The sequence below is a fragment of the Notamacropus eugenii genome, chromosome 6 (genome assembly GCF_028372415.1).
Source record: "Notamacropus eugenii isolate mMacEug1 chromosome 6, mMacEug1.pri_v2, whole genome shotgun sequence".
Classification (NCBI taxonomy): domain Eukaryota; kingdom Metazoa; phylum Chordata; class Mammalia; order Diprotodontia; family Macropodidae; genus Notamacropus; species Notamacropus eugenii.
This window is the reverse complement of record NC_092877.1, coordinates 340,598,580-340,618,481: the sequence shown is the minus strand read 5'-3', so window position 1 is coordinate 340,618,481 and position 19,902 is coordinate 340,598,580. Positions and strand designations below refer to the sequence as shown.

Here is a 19,902-nt window from a genome sequence, read left to right as displayed (position 1 = left end):
TCTCTTGAACTTATCATTTGGCACAGAACTTCTGGGTCTAGCCAAACTGGATCCCCTCACTTCTGTTTTCATTGTAACGTCTCCCATCTCTGCCTTTGTTCAAGCTGTCTCTGATGCCTGTGTTGTTGTGGGTTAGGATATCAAGGAGTTAAGTCTCCCTACCTCCATAGTGAATCTCTTTGTTGACTGCTTGTCAGTCCACAATAAAAATAAATCAAAGTCTTTGGGCTTTTATTTGTTGGTTTTTTTAATTCTTCCAGCACTGCTTCCCCCCACTCTAAATTTATTTTATTTTTAATTTATGGAATAAAACAAACATTTCCATAACTGCTTTTTAATCACTTTGAGAATTGCTTCTACCTGAGGTTATAGGAATGTATTTTTAGTAAAGGACTGTTGGACTAAGACCTCAAGCTCAGAGTGATCCATTGTAGCGGATGTCAAATCACAGTCTGAACATACGTGAAACACAGGTATTCCATTCAGCTCTAGAATCCAGTAACTACGCAGGTCCAACAAAGGGGCTCATGTCGCAATTCAGTGTGCTCTCTACCAACAGTCCAGGTAGGAACCATGAGTCAAAGAGGAAGATGAGTCAAGTCAAGAGACTCTAGGAAAAGTTTATGATACCCCTCAAGCACTATGCTAATCCCTTTGCATACACAGAAAGGAAAACATGGTTCCTACTTTCAAGGTATTCACAGCCTAATGGAGAGACAACATGAAACAAGGCATGTAGAGGTCAACAGAAGAAAGGCAGTCCCATCAAGGGGGACCAGAGAAGATTTCTCCTAGAAGGTGGGATTTTAATTGGGTTTAATTCAAAGAAAGCCAAGGGATTTAGGAGAAGGAGATGAGGAAAAAGAAAATTCCAGGTATGGGGGAGAGCCAGTGAAAATTCATTGTCAAGAGATGGAATGCCTTGTATGAGAAATACTAAGGAGGTCCAAATCATTGTATTGTAGAGTATGTTATTGGGGGAGGTGAGAAGGTAAAGTGTAAGAAGACAGAAAAAGTAGTAGGAGGCCAGGTTGTGAGGGGCTGTGAAAGACAGGTTTTATATTTGAACCAGGAATTGATAGGCAGTCACTAGAGTTTAAATGTCATGTGTGTGAATGTGTGTGTGTGCCCGCATGCATGTGTGTGTGAGAGAGAGAAAGAGAGAGAGAGAGAGAGAGAGAGAGAGAGAGAGAGAGAGAGAGAGAGAGAGAGAGAGTCAGATCTGTACTTTAGGAAGATCAATTTAGGAACAAAGTGAAGGATGGACTGGAATAGTGAGAAATTTGAGGTAGGGACACCAATCTGCAACTATTGCTGCAATAGTCCATGTATGAGATGATGAGAATCTGTATCAAAGTGGTGACAATGTCAGAGGAGAGATGGGGAAGTATGAGGGAGATGTTACAAGGGTATAATCTATGAGACCTGACAACAGATTGGAAATGGGTTGGGGAGATAGAGTGAGGTTTCATGCCTAGATGACAGCAAGGATGATAGTACCTTTGGCAGTAAAAGAGAAATGAGGAAATGGGGAGTGTTTGGGTATGGAGGAGGGGGAGATGTGAATTCAATTTTTGACATATTGCATTTAAGATGTCCATGAGACATCTAGTTCTGGATTCCAATAGGCTGTTGGAGATATGAGTCTGGAGGTCTGGAGAGAGCTCAGAATGATCAGCATAGAAATAACTGAACACATGGGAATTAATGAGATCACCAAGCTAAACTGTATGGAGGAAAAAGAGAAGAGATCCCAGGACAAAATCTTGGAATGATATCTAATTTGAATAGAATAACAAAGTAGAAAACAGAACCATTCTCAGTCCCATACCCAATCTCCCGGAGTCATGAGTCCATAGGAAAAAGTGACATAAGGAAGAATTTCAGGAGGTTCCCTGTCTTACTTTGCTACTTAAATGCTCTCCCTTCCTGAATATATACAACTCTACTTCCTTTGTAAAGTCCAGGGACTTTGCTGCTTCTTGATTCTATCCCAAATCTATACTCATTGATCCTAGTAAATTGATCCCATAGCTGATATCCACGGATATTCTATACTGCCGGTGGTTCTCGGGCTTCACCCCCATCGTTCTTTGGGCTCCTTTGCTGCTCCCCTCTCTGAGGCTCCACATCTCCTTTCTAGTGCTGCTTGTCTCCTCGGGCTCAGTAACTGAACGAATCTGTACTTTGTCGAACTGTATAACACTGATGATAGTCTACTGCGTTACAGTAAGTTTATGCACTCAGAGTTATTGACTGGTGACATTCAGTAGGTAACCTGGGCTAGCAGGTTTTCTGGGCAAGAGCAAAAGCTAGACAAGGGTGGCATTTAATATCCTACTTACAGGTGACTTGCTCTACTGACCTAGATCTAGTCAGGCTAGTCTGAGTTACTCTTTGTTGAGTGATATTTAAGAGTTGTTGCAGAAAGCTGGAAAATGATTTATGCAATGATTACAACAATGACCATAAAACAACGAAAATGGGATATTGTGATATGGTAAAGAACAAGCTTAGCCTCAGAGAAGATGTCCCCCTTGCCAGCCTTTGCAGAGGTCCAAATCTCCCAGCATGAAGCAGAAAATACAAGGCAGGTGTTTTTGAAGTGTTGGTTGATTTTGCTGATTTTTCCCCTTCTTCCTCCTTTTAAAGAAAAACTTTGTGGTAAAATATAGCTCTTTGGGAGATAGGAAGAAGAAGGACTTGGGACATAATGTTGGCAATTTAAAAACAAAAGATACAAGTAAAAATAAAAAAATAAGTTGCAGAATTTCAGGAGCAGACAAAAGCCTTCAAATAACTGGTGGGAGGCTTTTGAAGGGGCTATAGAAAGGATCATAATAGGACCTTGTTCTACTGGTTTAAAGGGATCCACTCCTCATTCTTCAAATCTATATGACCCACCATCATGTAACCATTTCTCTCTCTTGGTCCGTGCTTCCTACCTACCTTCTTTTTTCCATCCTAACCTCTTCCCTTTCCCCTTCTGTCCTCTTTCCCATTTTCAGCTTGTTGCTTCCTATTTTTTGTGACCGATTTGGAGTCTTTTTGTCAAAGATATTGGAGTGATTCACCATTTCCTTCTCCAGCTCATTTTGCAGATAAGGAAACTGAGGCCAAAGGGGTTAAATCACTTTCCCAGGGTCTCACAGCTAGAAAGTGTCTGAAGTCATATTTGAACTAAAGTCTTTATGACTCAAGGGCCATTGCTCTGTCCACTCTTCCACTTTGCTGCCCAGTTTAGCAAACCATATTGTGCTTATTAGCAGAAAATCATATTTGTATGAGTTTGAATGAAATTTGATTTCTTAAAAGATGTGCTGAAAATGAGAAGATATCTGAAAAGAATTGTTTTGTGATAAAATTTTTGTTTTGGAACAAAACATTATGCAAAAAAAATCCATTTATTATTGGAGTTAAGAGTTGGGCAATCTGGGATAACAAAGGTGACCTAGAGAATGCCCTTCTCTGGAGAGGAGCACCTGTGGAGCTGCGTAGGTACATTTTGGTTTTGCTGGGAGTAACCATGCTCTGGCCAAGACCAGTAGAACAAGGGATTTCTCTGATGACTCATGATACAATGGATTGTTTTCAGGTACATTTGATAACTTCTGAATTCCCTTCTACTTCATATGAAACATTTCACAATTTTTGTGAAACTCCGATTGCATGACCTTATCAAGATGATTGAGAGATGGTGGCTGCCCACAAGGAGGGATTTCAGGGTATTGAGAAAGCTTCCACTCCCTCTCTTCAATCCAGCTTGCTGAGGGATGCCAACAATTTTACAATCAGGGATTCATTTCTTTGTGAATGGTACATTGCAAATATCCAAGAAAGAGGTAATATATTAGGGTTAGTAGGTACAGACTTATGGAACTGATAAACATACAGTTTAGTTTCATCTCTGACTTAGGATGTCAGCACAGCTCACAAACCCAGATATCCTCAGAATAGAAGACATGACTCTGGGTTTCATGTTTCCTGAAATTATCATCTTCTCCAACCAAAACGATGTACCTCCCTAGGAGCAGTCAGCAACCACACCTGATGGGACCTCTCTAATTTGCAAATTTCCCAGCAAGGCTAGAAATACCCATCTCAGGATCATTGTTTGGTCACCTCAGGGAAGGAAACACAAAGCTGGAGAGGCGGGTGAGGATTCAAGATCCAGTCTCACTTTCATTTGGGCAAAAACATTCTTTCATTATCACAGATATACAGCCAATGTTGGTGGTGGAGAGGGTAGAATTACCCCTTCTGTCTCCCCACTTGAAGTCTGAGGGAGAGATGGTAGAATTTCAACATGCTGGAGAGAGAGACAGAGACAGAGGGAAACAGAAACAGAAAAAGAGTCAGACAGACAGAGACAGAGAGATAGAGACAGAGACAGACACACACAGAGACAGAGAGAATTTCTCTTAAAGTCTAATAAGTGAATTGCTCCTCCTGACAATCCTCTTTAATAAAGCAACACCCCCCTCCCCCCTCACCACACACACAGAAGGAACAAGGGAGGGGCTAACCTAGAGTCCTTGGTCATGAATGTTCTGTACCAAGAGTCCAGAGTTCATGTGCCACTGGAAGTGATCCCAGTGAAAGTTTTGGACCTACAGGTCTTCTAAAGGTACCTTTTAGCAAAAGATCAGAATATGTGTCCATCCCCAAGGAGCCAGAACACATGATCTGTGGAATTGCTCCAATTAAAATAATAATTCAAGACAGTAAATAATGCCTAGATTTAGAGACCTTGATGAGGACAATGGGGAGGATGATTTAAGCCAGAGAAACTTTCTCACTTGCAAATTGAATCCTATCCCATAAAGATGACTGTTTAATTACAGGTCTTTCCTGCCCGTCAACCTCATAAACATATAACTATGCTCCTTAGAAATATGCTGACTTATACAATCCATTGTTTAAGAGCTAAGTCAGGCCAGACTAGATCTCTACCCCTGGAAGGGAGGAGGTAACCATATAGACAGAAGAAACTAGAATGACTGATAAATTCATGAAAATACACACTAAACTTTAAAAGATTTTGCCCACACCAACACTTTGCATGAATCTTCACCTAGCTCACTCACCTTTGGTATATTCAGAGCTTCCTGGGGTTTGCTTACCTTAGATCAGTGCATCTCCAAAGATCTCTACCACTCTGGGTCTTAGCGTAAACCCCAAGAGTCAGGAGTCACTGGGTCAGTCTGTAGTCCTGGCCAAGCTGTCTCTTGGACTTCATGATGTAGCACATTCCAAATAGGAAAATGGGATTCAGATGGTCATAGACTGTGACCTCCCTGTAGCTTTAATTTTAAAATCAATAAAATGATACCTAGATAAGTCTCCCAAGCTTGATATTTTGCTTTTTCCTCAAATCTAAATATACTCTTACAGTATCAAAATGGATTGCTGCCATTCTTAACAGATAAAAGACCTCAATTTTCTTACTTGCAAAAGGAGAGGGTAACTTAGATCAGGGTGGGGAACCTGTGGCTTCGGGGCCACATATGGCCTTCTAGGTCCTTGAGCCCAGCCTTTTGAATGAGTCCAAATTTTACAGATTGAACCTTATTATTAAGGGGATTTGTTCTATAAAGTTTGGATTCAGTCAAAGGGCCACACTTGAGGCCTTAGAGGGCCACATGTGGCCTTGAGGCCACAGATTTCCCACCCCTCACCTAGATAGCATCTAAGTTCCTCCACAGCTCTAATTATAACATCAATTAAAAGACTTTGCCATGTTGATTAATCTACTGTACATGACAGTTGATTTCAGGTACTTTATTTCTTGAATGTACTTACAATCACAAGCTAATTCTTGAAAAAGTACAACTACAGAAAATAAACTTTTTAAAAAACTATTTCTTGACATCTAACATAAATGAATTACTAAATCATACTTTAACACAAGATGGAAAATTTATATTTTTAAGACAATAAACAAAGGAAACAAAAAATGTTTCCTAAGACAATCTTATAATAGAACATTACCAACATTTCAACTATCAGTGCTAATAAATGAGAAACTTAAAAAAGAAAAAACAACAAGAACAGTATTGACTTATATGTGCTCCCGTCATGACTGTCAAGTGGTCCATTGAAGAGAGAATGAGTGATCCTCGGGATCTGGGAAGACCCAAGTTCCAGTCCCATCCCTGACACTCTCAGTGTTCAGGCAACTTTCTAAATCTCTTAAATAACAGAGGAATTGCTAATCTGTCTTGGCAGAGGGACTTTCTTCATTAGACATTCATTCCCTCAAAAGATGAAAGCACAGAGTCTGAAAAGGGAAAGAAATGACATCCCGAAGGTTGTTCTTTATGTAATTTGGGGGAGTGGTATACAAGGATCCAAATCACTATCTTGATTTATCACTTGGGTTTCTAAGCTCTCCTTGCTGTCTATGTTACCTAAAATGAATATTATGCCTATGTGGTAGCCATATTTCTAAGTTTGTAATGTTACTTGATGAAAGTTTAACAATACTGATTAGTGTGACTCATCTTCTAAGAGCTTTGATGCAGTTGGATGATGCCCAGTAATACATCAGCCAATTAAGTAACTCCAAGATAGGCTTGCTTCTTGGAAATACTCTCAAGTCATCTAAAATTCATCAAGAATTATAAACCCAAGAGAAAATTTAGAGATTGGCTAGTTTGATCCTTTTACTCTGGAGATAAGTAAATTGGGGCTTAGAGAGAAACTCATAAAATGCTGTTTCTAAAAGTTTAGAAGAAAAAAATTGGGGTGAATTGAGAGGCAGTATATTATGTTGGGGGTTCTCTAACTTTTGGTCTTATGACCCTTTTACACTCTCAAAAATAAGCTTTCCTTATCCTCCAAGAGCTTATATGGATTATTATTATTATGTGGATTATATTAGTATATATTTATTTAATATATATTTTATATATAATAATATATTTAATATTACCATATTAAAATAAAAAATTAATTTTAAAATGTTTATCAATTCATTAAAATAATGATAGCAAACTCATTATATGTTAAAATAACATATTTTTATGAAAAAATAACTTTACCATCACAAAAAAAATGTAGTGAGAAAAGTGGCATTGATGGGGTGCTTGGGCCCCACTTCTAAAATTACATTTCTCTTTAAAAATCACATTTCTCCCTAGCCTAAAAATACTATCCCAGGCAGTTTCTCCCCAGTCCAAGGGCATAGCCTACCCTAGCAACAATTATTATCTCCCTTCCTGCTACAGCAGACATCTGCACTTATAGAACTTATTAGTTTGAACCAATTGTGTACTGGCTGAATGGGCTGTGCACTGGATCATAACGAAATTTACTATTCACTGACCAATCATATGTATCCAAGACTTAGTTATACATATACTCCCTTACATTTATCTTGTACAAGACATTGACGAGAGCAACCTGATATTTCTGAGACAACCCTGACCATAGGTTGACTTAGCGACATTTCAGGACTAAAACCACACCTCCAGGTAGCACCCCCACCTTTGTCTCTTTCCCAATGAATTTTGGGTAAAACACCTGCGTAGTAGATACCAAAAGTACATGTTCCTTTAAGAACTGACCACTCCTTAACCATTCCCTAATCCCACCTCAAAACACCTAGTTAGCATATTTGGCACGTTTCCTATAGAATATCCTATATAAACTTTCTCCGTACCCCTTTAAGGTTGCAAGTTCCCTAGGAACTCTTGCCTGCTGAGAAGTGTAATAAATCTTTACCTTGACCTCAATAATGCTTGAGTCCATGAATTCTTCTCCAGACCACCTCCCCTTGTTACCCTGGTCCTTGTGGAGGTCTTACACACCCCTTGCAGCCCTCATCAGCATTGCTTTACACATTTTCACAAATCTTTCAAATGTCTGGTTTAAGGGAAAACAGCTGAACTCTTATCTAATTATGTATTCCATCTGTTGTGATATATCATTTTGGTTGAAGTATAGTACTAAGTCACAAACAGTATCAGGATTTGAACTCAGGCCTTCTAATCGCACATGTAGTTTTTACTCCCCACTATATAGGGTAGTAGGATAAATATTATATATATATATATATATATAAATATTATAATTATCCTTCTGCTTATTATAGGGTAGTAGGATAAATATTATAATTATCCTTCTGCTTATTGCAGCAGAAGAAACTAAGTCTCCAAGATAGGTCAAGTGTGAGAAACCAGGATAAGGATTCCAGGATGCCAGACTGCCTTGCTGAGAATCATTTCATGTCTTTCCTGGACAAAGGCCTTGAGGAACTGTAAACAGAGAGCTAGCTTTGGAGACTGGAGGAATTCAGTTTAAGTGTCACCTCTGACACATACTGGCTGCATGCCTTGACTTTTCAGCGGTCTGGGTAATTCTTTAAGGCAATGTGAATTTATTACACTCTGGGGTTACAACATAAGACAAAAGACAAAAAAAACCCCCAAACCTGACCCCCAAAAACCCCTAAAATAAGAAACTCACAGTTTAATGGGGGGAGACAATATGCAAATAATTTGGTACAAACAAGGCACCTACAGGAGAAATTGGAAATAATCATTGGAGGGAAAGTGCTAGCTAAGTATCTTTGTAACTAAGTGAGGGGGATTGGGAAAGGCTACTCCTAGAAAGAAGAGGTTTTAGGTGGAACTTGAACGAAGTCAGGCAAGCCTGGAAACACAGAGGAGGAGACTTGAGGGTTGAGTAAGTCTTAGATTAGAATTTGCAGAGAAGGTACTGACCTGAATTGGCAGAGGAAATCTCACTTGAGATTTCTTTATGTCAGTGAAATCAAAGATTTAGGTCCTAATCCTTTCTTACTGTGATAGACTGGAGAGACAGCAATAATATATAGAGTAGTGACTTGGGGTTAGGAAGAGTTGGGTTTGAATACTGCCTCACACACTAGATCTTGGACAAGCCATTTAACCTTCTGGGACTTAGTTTCTCCATCTGTAAAAAGGGGGGAGGATTCCATAAGATTCCTTTTGATTCTAAATTTATGACCTTATGTCTGAGCTCAGGATGGTAGCAATTTCCCCTTTCCCAAAAATAATGTTGTTATTTCTAGCATACCTGTGGCTTCAGGGGCTACACTTGTTTCTAGCAGAAAGTTCAACCTTTCCAAAGGGGACAACTGGACATGCATGGTTCCTGTGGTTTTTGGTGCATGTGGCCTATATTCTTTGTACTTCCACAATAGAAAGTCCCAATGACATCACCCAGCCACCTTGGAGAGGCAGTCTAGTGGTCACTTGCCGTTTCAACCAGAAACTAGACCTTACAGGGCCAGGCACCCAGAGAACCGGGACAGCCTTTTTTCTGAAAAGAATATAATCATGTCGAGTAGATTGGAATTTTTCACAAAGTGATTTCCTAGCTAAAAAAAAACTCTACTGAAAGTCTTCCATGGGAAACAAAATAGCTGACTCCAAGGTCAGTGGTGAGGCCTTCTTGGAGCTGGCTAGTCTCAGCTGGGAGCAGCAGCCCTGCTGAAAGTCAATGTTTGCTGTCCACCCTCCTGAACAGTTCTCCCCTTCATGTTCTCAGGAATCAGTTGTTCTTCTTGGAAAGTCAGACTGGAATTCTGCCACATGATTGGCCAAATTACAGTTTTTTTTGGTTTCTTTTATCCAGGAAGAAAAAAAATAAAAACTAGTTTGGGTCACAAGACAAGGATTTTTTCCCCCTACATGACAAAGTCCAAGACCAAAAATAATGACTAGCTAAGATCAGAAAGAAAGAAAGTACAAGACAAATTTAAAGATCATAATATGACCAAATTTTACAAGAAAGGAGAAAACTAAAAACAGGTTATAGAGAGCTTAGGTTAAGTCCTAGAAGTTGAAATAAATTTTTTTTTAAACTTATACCTGGAGCTTCTCTCACACACTTTGTATTCTGGAAGTGATGTCAATAACCTAAACCTCTAAGCCCAAGCCTGTCTTTAATCCATCCTCACATCTGCTAAACTGGTATTCCTTAAGCCCAAGTCTGACCATAATTCCCCAAAGCCCACCCAATCCCCCTGAAAAAGTTCCAATAGTTCCTTATTTCTCTTGGAATAAAATGTAAACCTTCAGCTAGGTGACTCAGTGAGTGGAGTCACCTAGCAGCCCTGGGGTCAGGAAGACCTGAGTTCAAATCCAGCCTCAGACACTCACTTACTGTGTGTCCCTGAACAAGTCACTTAACCTCTGTTTCTCTTAATCCACTGGAGAAGGAAATGACAAATCACTCCAGTATCTTGCCAAGAAAACCTATGGAGAGTATTGGTATGCTATGGTGCACAGGATCTTGAAGAGTTAGTCATAACTGAACAACATAAACCTCCTTCATATAATACCATATCACATATATACAACTGTCTATATGTATATATACATGTTATATGTCTCTCTCTCTCTCTCTTTATATATATATATATCCATGTATTTTATGTGGGTATGTATATATACATATGTCGACAAGACATCTAAAGCCCTTCACAGTTTGTTTCCTGTCTACTTTCCCGGGCTTTTTGTATAATCACTTTCTATCCATGAATCAAACAAGTTTTTTATTGAGTGACTACTGAATATCTAACACTATGCCATATTTTGGGTTTGTTTGTTTTTTTGAGGCAGTAGGAATTAAGTCACCTGCCCCAGTCACACAGCTAGTAAGTGTCTGAGGCTGGATTTGAATTCTGATCCTTCTGACTCCTGAGCCAGTCCAGTGTCATATGTTTTTGAGGGTTGTATTTCTCCTGTTCACAAGAAGCTTCATAATTTAATTGAGGGAAACAGGATATAGGCAAAAAAAAGAAATATGCATTGAAAAAAATCACTAAACAGACAAGAACTATATGCAGCAAACTTTACCTACCTCTCTATTGGAGGTGTGGTAGGATTGTGGATCATACTGAACTTGGAGTCAAAAGGACCTGGATTGGAATCCCACCTCTGACACTGAACGAGCTGTGTGGCTCTGTGGGTAAGTCAAGACCTCTCTGTGCTTCAGACAACAAGCTTGGAGTTAGGCACAGTCACAGAAGAGTCGTATTCCTTCCCCTGGGATTTTTTCTCATGTATTGTAATGATTAAAAAATTGATGTGATGAAACATTAAATTGCTCAGTACAATTACAGAATACGTTGGCATATAAGTAGGCAATAATAATTAGCATATAATTAGGCAAACAATAAGAGCAAAGAGAGGTAGAGAAATCATTTCATCTCTCCAGGTCTCAGTTTCTTCCTTTTTAAAGTGAGGGGTTTGAACCAGTGTCTTTTGATGCTCTGAACTCCAAGGAAAGCTCAGGCTAAGAAAAGAGATTTATGCTGGGCCTTGTAGAATTTTCATCTTTCTGGAAAAATAACTAATAGTGGGTGGTTTTTCAAGTGTATATCAGCTCTTTTTGCTTGGAACAAGGTAAAAAATCCTGCTAAACAAGTGTTTGATAGTTCATCTATTAATTCCAATCCTCTTGAGATTTCTTTCAAGGAATTACTAGATCTCCAGATGTAGACACTCATTTTAGGGAATATTTCACTCAGCCTAAACCCAGGTTCTAAGGACTTCCTTGGGTCACTCAGTACCTTATCCACCACCCAAACGCAGTTGTGGGGAGAAACCAGATGTTAGGAATCTACTATGTCATCAAGAGGGTATGCTGCTGCCTTCCAACTCAGCCTTGAAAGAGTGCTGTTAAGGGGTAAGGGGAGGAGAGATAGACAGAGACAGTGAGACAGAGAGACAGAGATGATTTCTTCTTGAAATCCAAATTTTTGATCTGCAATTGATTATGAAGGAGCTTTATAGTACTTTCAGGGTTCTGAACTTGCTTTCCTTTGTAGTTGGTTCTATTTTTTAATAGCTCACATAAAGAAAGATTTGATGAATTCCTCATTGCCAGACTCTCCTTCCATTCATTTCTGGCTACCACTCAAACCATGTTTCCTGCACTCTGACTACTTGTCCTTAAACTCCTCATCCCAGTCTCAATGGAACTTGGGACTTAATCCTGTAACCGTCTTGAGCTATAATTGGTGGACTTTTGCCTTATTTAGCCCAAACCAAGCCTCCACCTCTTTATTATGCAGTAATACCTTATTGTGGTACCCGTATCTTCTTAGAACGACTCTGCTGTAGCTCCACAGTCCTGTGATCTGAATTGAAATCAAAGTTCTGCTCCTTTCTGTGACTTTGGGCAAATCCCTGAGCTTCCCTGGCACTCAGCTTCTTAAAAAAGAGGGGGTTGGGTTAGTTGGCTTCTTAAAGCCTTTTCCAGCTCTAAACTCCAGCCACCATTTACAAACCCTATCACTACCCCTCAGACTTCCTTTTTCCTGTTCCCCTTGTGTGTTGCTTTCCTCATTAGTGCATAACCTCTTTGGGGGAGGGATCTACGTCGCTTACTTGCATTTATGATCCTAGTACTTGGCACACCGTAAGTATTTAATAAATACCTATCATTCATTTGTTTCACTCCATATCTTTAACTTAACCATGAAGTAGCAGAAGTTTGCTTCATTAAATTATATTAAATTTTCATTAAGCTAAGCTCAAATTCCACAAATATGTATTAAATGTTTGCCATGTATAACTCAAATTCCACAAATATATATTAAATACTTGCCATGTGTAGGCACCACAAATATGTATTAACTACTTATGTGTAGGTACCGCAAAATGAATTAAGTACTTATCATATGTTACTCATATTCTGTAAGTATGTATTAAGTACCCACCATGTAGAGCTCAAATTTCACAAACATGTATTAAGTGCTTGCCATGTATAAATACCACAAATATGTATGCACTTCCCACCTGTAGTTCCAATTCCACAAATATATATTAACTACTTACCATGTATAGGGATTCTCAGTGTTTTTTGTGTCATGGATACCACTGGCAGTCTGATGAAACACATGATAAATCCCTTCTCAGCAAAGTGGTTTTTTAAAAATGCATAATTGAAGCAAGCGTTTAATTTCAGTTGGAGGTTGGTGAACATAGAGTTGGTTATTTTTAATCTATTCGGGGGAGAAGGTCACTGAGAACTGCTGGCAGAGTGAATATTAGGGTACTAGCCTTGAAGTCAGAAAGACCTGAGAGTCTAAGTCTTGACATATATTAGCTGTGGGACTCTAGGAAAATCACTTAGAATCCTCTGGGTACTTTCTCAGTCTGTAAATTGAGTACAGGTGAGCATTCAAAAGGTACATGGGTGGAGAGAAAGTTTTCATCACACTGATTAAATCACAGGTTTAAATTACATTAAATCACAAAACAGAAGAGCCCAGGTAAGATTACAAGATGCAAAAATAAAAGCCTTCCAAGAACTTGCAATATTATAGGGAAGATAAAACTTATTTACAAATAACTAGAATTCACAATGCTCACAGGTACATAATGAAAGCATAAATAACATGATCCGGAAACTTTTAGGGAAGGAAATGTTATTTGTGTGTGGGATGTGGAACATGAGAATATTCTTTTCCTGGAATGCCCTTCTTCCTGTCTCTGATTCTCCCTAATTCAATCCCAGTGCCATTTCGTCTAAGATGCCTCCCTGATGCCCACCTCAGAGCTGTGTTGTACCAGAAGTTCTTTGCCCATGGACAGGAGTGATGGCTTCCCCTCTGTTTTCATTCTGTCCACGGTCAAGTTGTATGAGTCACAGGATTACGTGTGAGATAACCTCACAGGAAATTTTATTGCATCCTCCTCCTCATTATCTGGGGGAGAAGTGGGCACCCTTCATGCTGCCTGACAGAGAGCTCCATGAGCAGACAAATGGTTAACCAATAGGTTACCCGCTGGGTAAGGCAGTGTGGGACAGCGTGGGATAGAGGAAAAACTTCTGACTCTAGAGGGGGCTTAAATCCCATCTTTAAGGCTTACTACCTGTGTTTGAACAAGTAATTGAACCTCAGTTTCCTTATTTGTAAAATGAGGAGGAATTATATTATGTGGCCCCCCAGGATCCATTCCAGATCTAAATCTATGAGTTTAAAGTTTAATTCTTTTTTTTTAAATTAAATTTATTTATTTAACTTTTAACATTCATTTTCACAAAATTTTGGGTTACAAATTTTCTCCCCTTTTGTCCCCTCCCCCCCCAAACACCAAGCATTCTAATTGCCCCTATGACCAATCTGCTCTCTCTTCTATCATCCCTCTCTGCCCTTGTCTCCGTCTCCTCTTTTGTCCTGTAGGGCCAGATAGCTTTCTATACCCCTTTACCTGTATTTCTTATTTCCTAGTGGCAAGAACATTATTCGACAGTTGATCCTAACACTTTGAGTTCCAACTTCTTTGCCTCCCTCCCTCTCCACCCCTTCCCTTTGGAAGGCAAGCAATTCAATATAGGCCAAATCTGTGTAGTTTTGCAAATGACTTCCATAATAGTTGTGTTGTATAAGACTAACTATATTTCCCTCCATCCTATCCAGTCCCCCATTACTTCTATTCTCTTTTGATCCTATCCCTCCCCATGAGTGTTGACCTCAAATTGCACCCTCCTCCCCATGCCCTCCCTTCTATCATCCCCCCCACCCTGCTTATCCCCTTATCCCCCACTTTCCTGTATTGTGAGATAGGTTTTCATACCAAAATGAGTGTGCATTTTATTCTTTCCTTTAGTGGAATGTGATGAGAGTAGACTTCATGTTTTTCTCTCACCTCCCCTCTTTATCCCTCCACTAATGAGTCTTTTGCTTGCCTCTTTTATGAGAAATAATTTGCCCCATTCCATTTCTCCCTTTCTCCTCCCAATATATTTCTCTCTCACTGCTTGATTTCATTTTTTTTTTAAGATATGATCCCATCCTCTTCAATTCACTCTGTGCACTCTGTCTCTATGTGTGTGTGCGTGTGTGCATGTGTGTGTGTGTAATCCCACCCAGTACCCAGATACTGAAAAGTTTCAAGAGTTACAAATATTGTCTTTCCATGTAGGAATGTAAACAGTTCAACTTTAGTAAGTCCCTTATGACTTCTCTTTGCTGTTTACCTTTTCATGGTTCTCTTCATTCTTGTGTTTGAAAGTCAAATTTTCTTTTCAGCTCTGGTCTTTTCATCAAGAAAATTTGAAAATCCTCTATTTCATTGAAAGACCATTTTTTCTCCTGAAGTATTATACTCAGTTTTTCTGGGTAGGTGATTCTTGGTTTTAGTCCTAGTTCCTTTGACTTCTGGAATATCCTATTCCATGCCCTTCTATCCCTTAATGCAGAAGCTGCTAGATCTTGTGTTATCCTGATTGTATTTCCATAATACTTGAATTGTTTCTTTCTAGCTGCTTGCAATATTTTCTCCTTGACCTGGGAACTCTGGAATTTGGCCACAATGTTCCTAGGAGTTTCTCTTTTTGGATCTCTTTCAGGCGGTGTTCTGTGGATTCCTTGAATATTTATTTTGCCCTCTGGTTCTAGAATCTCAGGGCAGTTTTCCTTGATAATTTCATGAAAGATGATGTCTAGGCTCTTTTTTTGATCATGGCTTTCAGGTAGTCCCATAATTTTTAAATTGTCTCTCCTGGATCTATTTTCCAGGTCAGTTGTTTTTCCAATGAGATATTTCACATTATCTTCCATTTTTTCATTCTTTTGGTTTTGTTTTGTGATTTCTTGCTTTCTCATAAAGTCATTAGCCTCCATCTGTGCCATTCTAATTTTGAAAGAACTATTTTCTTCAGTGAGCTTTTGAATCTCCTTTTCCATTTGGCTAATTCTGCTTTTGAAAGCATTCTTCTCCTCATCGACTTTTTGAACCTCTTTTGCCAATTGAGTTAGCCTATTTTTCAAGGTGTTATTTTCTTCAACATTTTTTTGGGTCTCCTTTAGCAGGGTGCTGACCTGCTGTTCATGCTTTGACTTCATGTCTCTCATTTCTCTTCCCAGCTTTTCCTCCACCTCTCTAACTTGATTTTCAAAATTCTTTTTGAGCTCTTCCATGGCCTGAGCCCATTGGGTGGGCTGGCACTCAGAAGCCTTGATTTCTGTGTCTTTGCCTGATGGTAAGCATTGTTCTTCCTCATCAGAAAGGAAGGGAGGAAATGCCTGTTCACCAAGAAAGTACCCTTCTATAGTCTTATTTCTTTTCCCTTTTCTGGGCATTTTCCCAGCCAGTGACTTGACCTCTGAATATTCTCCTCACACCCACCTCGCCTCCTGATCCTCCCAGCCAGTGTTTGGGGTCTGAGATTCAAATGCTGCTTCCAGCCTCAGGACTTTTGGTGGGGGCAGGGCTGCTATTCAGCGTGAGATTAAGTTCAGATGCTCAGGTCAGGGCAGGGCTGCCTCTCAAGCTCAGTTCCCTCAGGGGGTTTATGCACAGACCTTCAACAATGGATCCAGGCTCCTGCCTGCTTGGGGAGCCCCAGTCTGCTGCCGCCTCTCAGCTTCTGCCTCCCGAGGGGGCCCGAGTCAGAGGGGCACCCCACTCCCCTCTTGACCCTCCAAAGAGACTCCCTCACCGACCCCCATCACCTGTGGGTGAAGGGACTTGTGTGGCCACTGGAGATCCCGTCCCTGAAGCCCACTAGGATCTGTTCCTCTCGGTGCCATGGCCGCGGCAGGTCTGGGCTGGGCTCCGCGTCTGCAGTGCGACGGACCCTCCGCGAGAGGTCTGCAGGTCCCCCTGGAACAGAAATCTCCCTCGCTCCACTGCTCCGTGGCCTCACTGCTCCAGACTTTGCCGTGAGTTACTTTATACCGATGTTCTATGGGTTGTGGGTTCGGAGCTATGTGTATTTGTGTCTTTCTACTCTGCCATCTTGGCTCTGCCCCCCTTAAAGTTTAATTCTATACCTACTACATACATGACCTTGACCAAGTCATCTTTCTCTGCTTCAATTTCCACTTATGCACAATGAGGAGATTGGATTAGATGGCCCCTGACATCCCAGAGCTATGATATTCTAAGATTATCATGTGGCCAATTTTATCAATTCTAAACAAGATACAGAGAACTCAATATGAACACTGACCAGACTAGATACTAGAGAGAACAGTAAATATTAATTAAATGGACATTATATACAAAGGCAGCAGGGACCTTGGAATCGAGAAGGCCTGAGCTCTTCAGGGAGATGTGGGTTCAGGACATAAACTGGCTTACTTAAGGCATTTATTTAATCTCTTATTGCTCTAAACAGTTCTCCACAACAATTCCAGAGTGAATGCTAACCAACAGTCATAGAAGGAATTTCCTCCCAGTTATGCCTCTGCTTTGAATGATGCTTACATGCCTCCTTTCCTCAGGAAACCTACAAATAGTCCCCTCTTCCTCGATGAACTCACTTTATGCTTGTATGTCATCCTAGAAAGATATTTTTTGAATTAAACACAAATGTGAGTACAATAGCAAAGGTAATTGATATCACTATGGACAAAGGGCTTCATTTAGCTCTCCAAACTATGGTTTTTAGCTGGGAAGAGGGGCAGTGAATCCTTAGGCAATTGTTCTGATATGTCGATATTGCTCTCCCCAACTGTAAAGAGCCTTTATCTGAACTTGGGCAGCCAGGTGGTCCAGAGACCAGCTTTGAGTGAAATACTAGGAGTAAAGAAGACCTGAGTTCAAATTCTACCTCAGACACTTACTAGCTGTATAACCTGGGGTGGATCAGTTAACCTCTTTTGGCCTCAGCTTCCTTATCTGTAAAATAGGATCATATTAGCATCTGCCTTCCAGATTCTTGGAAGGTCAAATGAGATAATATTTCAAAGCACTTTGCAAATGCTTAAAGTGTTATCGAAGTGTTAGCTATTATTATTAACCTCCAAAATTCTCCTCAACACTGGGATTAACCAGGGAACATAAAAAGAAAAAAATTCCTAGCTCATGGCCAGTCATGTCTACAGACTAAAGAATGTTTTGTTTGACTTTGAAGAAGCTTTATTATAACAAAGAGTGACAACAGTCAGGAGCTGGCCCGAAGAGAGTTACTTAATTAGTTTTCTAAGATTGAGTGGGTGGTCTTATGGAGGCAATTGTCTGACAAATCATTTTCACCAAAGACATATCAACCTTCCCTGGCTTCATACTGAATCAATTCACTTTGCATTATCAAGACTTGAAATATTACCTCACTGGTCCTCAAAATGTCCTTGACCTCAAAATATCTCATAACTTCTGACAGAAGGAACAAGATCCCCTGGAAACCACACTATTCTTCCAGGAAGAGATCTCATCTGTCTCTGGTTCTCTCCCTCTCTCTACAACAGAAGTAGAATGGGACTGCCTTACAAACACCCACAATACTTTCCCTGACTCTTAAATGCTGCCTTCTGGTGAACCCAGAGAGAAGAAGCCAGCTCAGTCTTCAGGACTATGACCAGCTCCACAGCTCAGTTGCCCTGACTTCCTTAATGAGGTCACAATGGGTAGATATTGTTGTTTTCCCTTTGAGGGAACTAAACTCAGAAATGATAAGGCTAAGTAATTGATATCATGGTAATGAAGAGCCACCACATGGCATTTTTGGGCAAAATTATGAATTAGGCAAACTCTTTCTGAAGGGTCATCTCCTCTGCCTTTCTTTTTCTCCATTCCTCCCTCTTTTCTTCCTCGTTTCTTTACAGAATATGAGCATGAGGGTAATTCAGTATCTTATCCAAGTCTTCTTTCTACAGTTGGCATGAGCATGAAGTTAATCCCATTTCAGTTTCTTCCCTCCTTGAGCAGTGTACTTTATCCAAAATGATGCTTTTTCCTCCCATCAAAACTCTCCCATAAAACCCCCATCAAACTCTCCTCATCTCAGTATATGAGCCAAGGATCCCTAATCTCTGCTAACTAGACTGTGATAAATGAATCTACACTGAAGTATGCAACTAAAATTTGAAGAAGCAATATCTTAACTCAAAGGAAAAGATTATCCCTACTCTTTGCTAAGGCTAACTTGTGCCTTGATGAGATTTCCCTACTGCTTCTTCTACAATTTCATTTTAGTGTACATTTTCTCTCTCATCATTAATCTCTCCCTTTTAGTTGACTCCTTTTCTCGCCCTTTACAAACATGCTCAGGTCTTCTCATTGCGAGAGAGAGAGAGAGAGAGAGAGAGAGAGAGAGAGAGAGAGAGAGAGAGGGAGAGAGAGAGAGGGAGAGAAGGAGAGAGAGAGAGAGAGAGAGAGAGAGAGAGAGAGAGAGAGAGAGAGAGAGAGAGAGAGAGAGAGCAAGGAAGTACTTTGTTTCTTTTAGTCTTTTGCCACATCTAACTACTGTCCCAACTCTCCCCTCCCTTTGTGGCCAAATAATAAGAAAAAAGGCATCTTTCCTAATGACCCCTTGTCTTCAGCAGTCATTGACTCGAACCTCTTACACTTTAATTTTTGTTTCTTCTTCTCCACTGAAGTCATCTCCCAAAGATTACCAATACCGACTCTAAGAACCTTTTCTCAACCTTTATCCCTGACATATCTAGCATTTGGTGTTTCTGTTCACCTTTATGAACACTCTCCATTTCACAGACCTCATCTTCTCGTACTACTAGATGGTCAGCTCCTTGAAGAAAGGAAAGAGGTCTTATTTAATTTTTGTAGCATTGCTTTGCAGTACCTAGTACAGTGTATTAATTATTGTAGATGATGTTTTCATATAAGTGAATGCTTTTTCTCTCGGTCAGTTTTTATTTTTACTTTTATATGTAATAAGCCTCTAGATTCTGAGGGAAAAAAAGGCAAGGAGAAGTTAGGTTGGGGTGTAAGTCACCAAGCATGTATGTAACAAGCTGCTTTTCCCATGTCCTACTGAAGCTTTGGATCAGGAGTTTGTATTGGGGATGGAACATATTATGTCACATGGTTTTAATAATTTTGGCAAGTAGAAATGATGGAAAACTTCAACTAACAAAATCTCTCTTTTTTAACACTCGTGGAAGGCTGCCATTATGGCAAACTGAGAAATCTCTGAGGGGGAGAACAGGAA

The 19,902-nt window shown here is 40.0% G+C and overlaps 1 long non-coding RNA gene across 1 annotated transcript in view; it reads left to right on the top strand.

Annotated features, from left to right (window-relative positions):
• Positions 1 to 599: 599 nt before the first annotated feature.
• The window catches only part of LOC140511701 (uncharacterized), a 52,222-nt gene continuing 32,919 nt past the window's right edge, over positions 600 to 19,902 (top strand). The window contains exon 1 of the long non-coding RNA XR_011969645.1: positions 600 to 798. This is a non-coding gene — a long non-coding RNA (uncharacterized lncRNA). The remainder of the gene's footprint in view (positions 799 to 19,902) is intronic.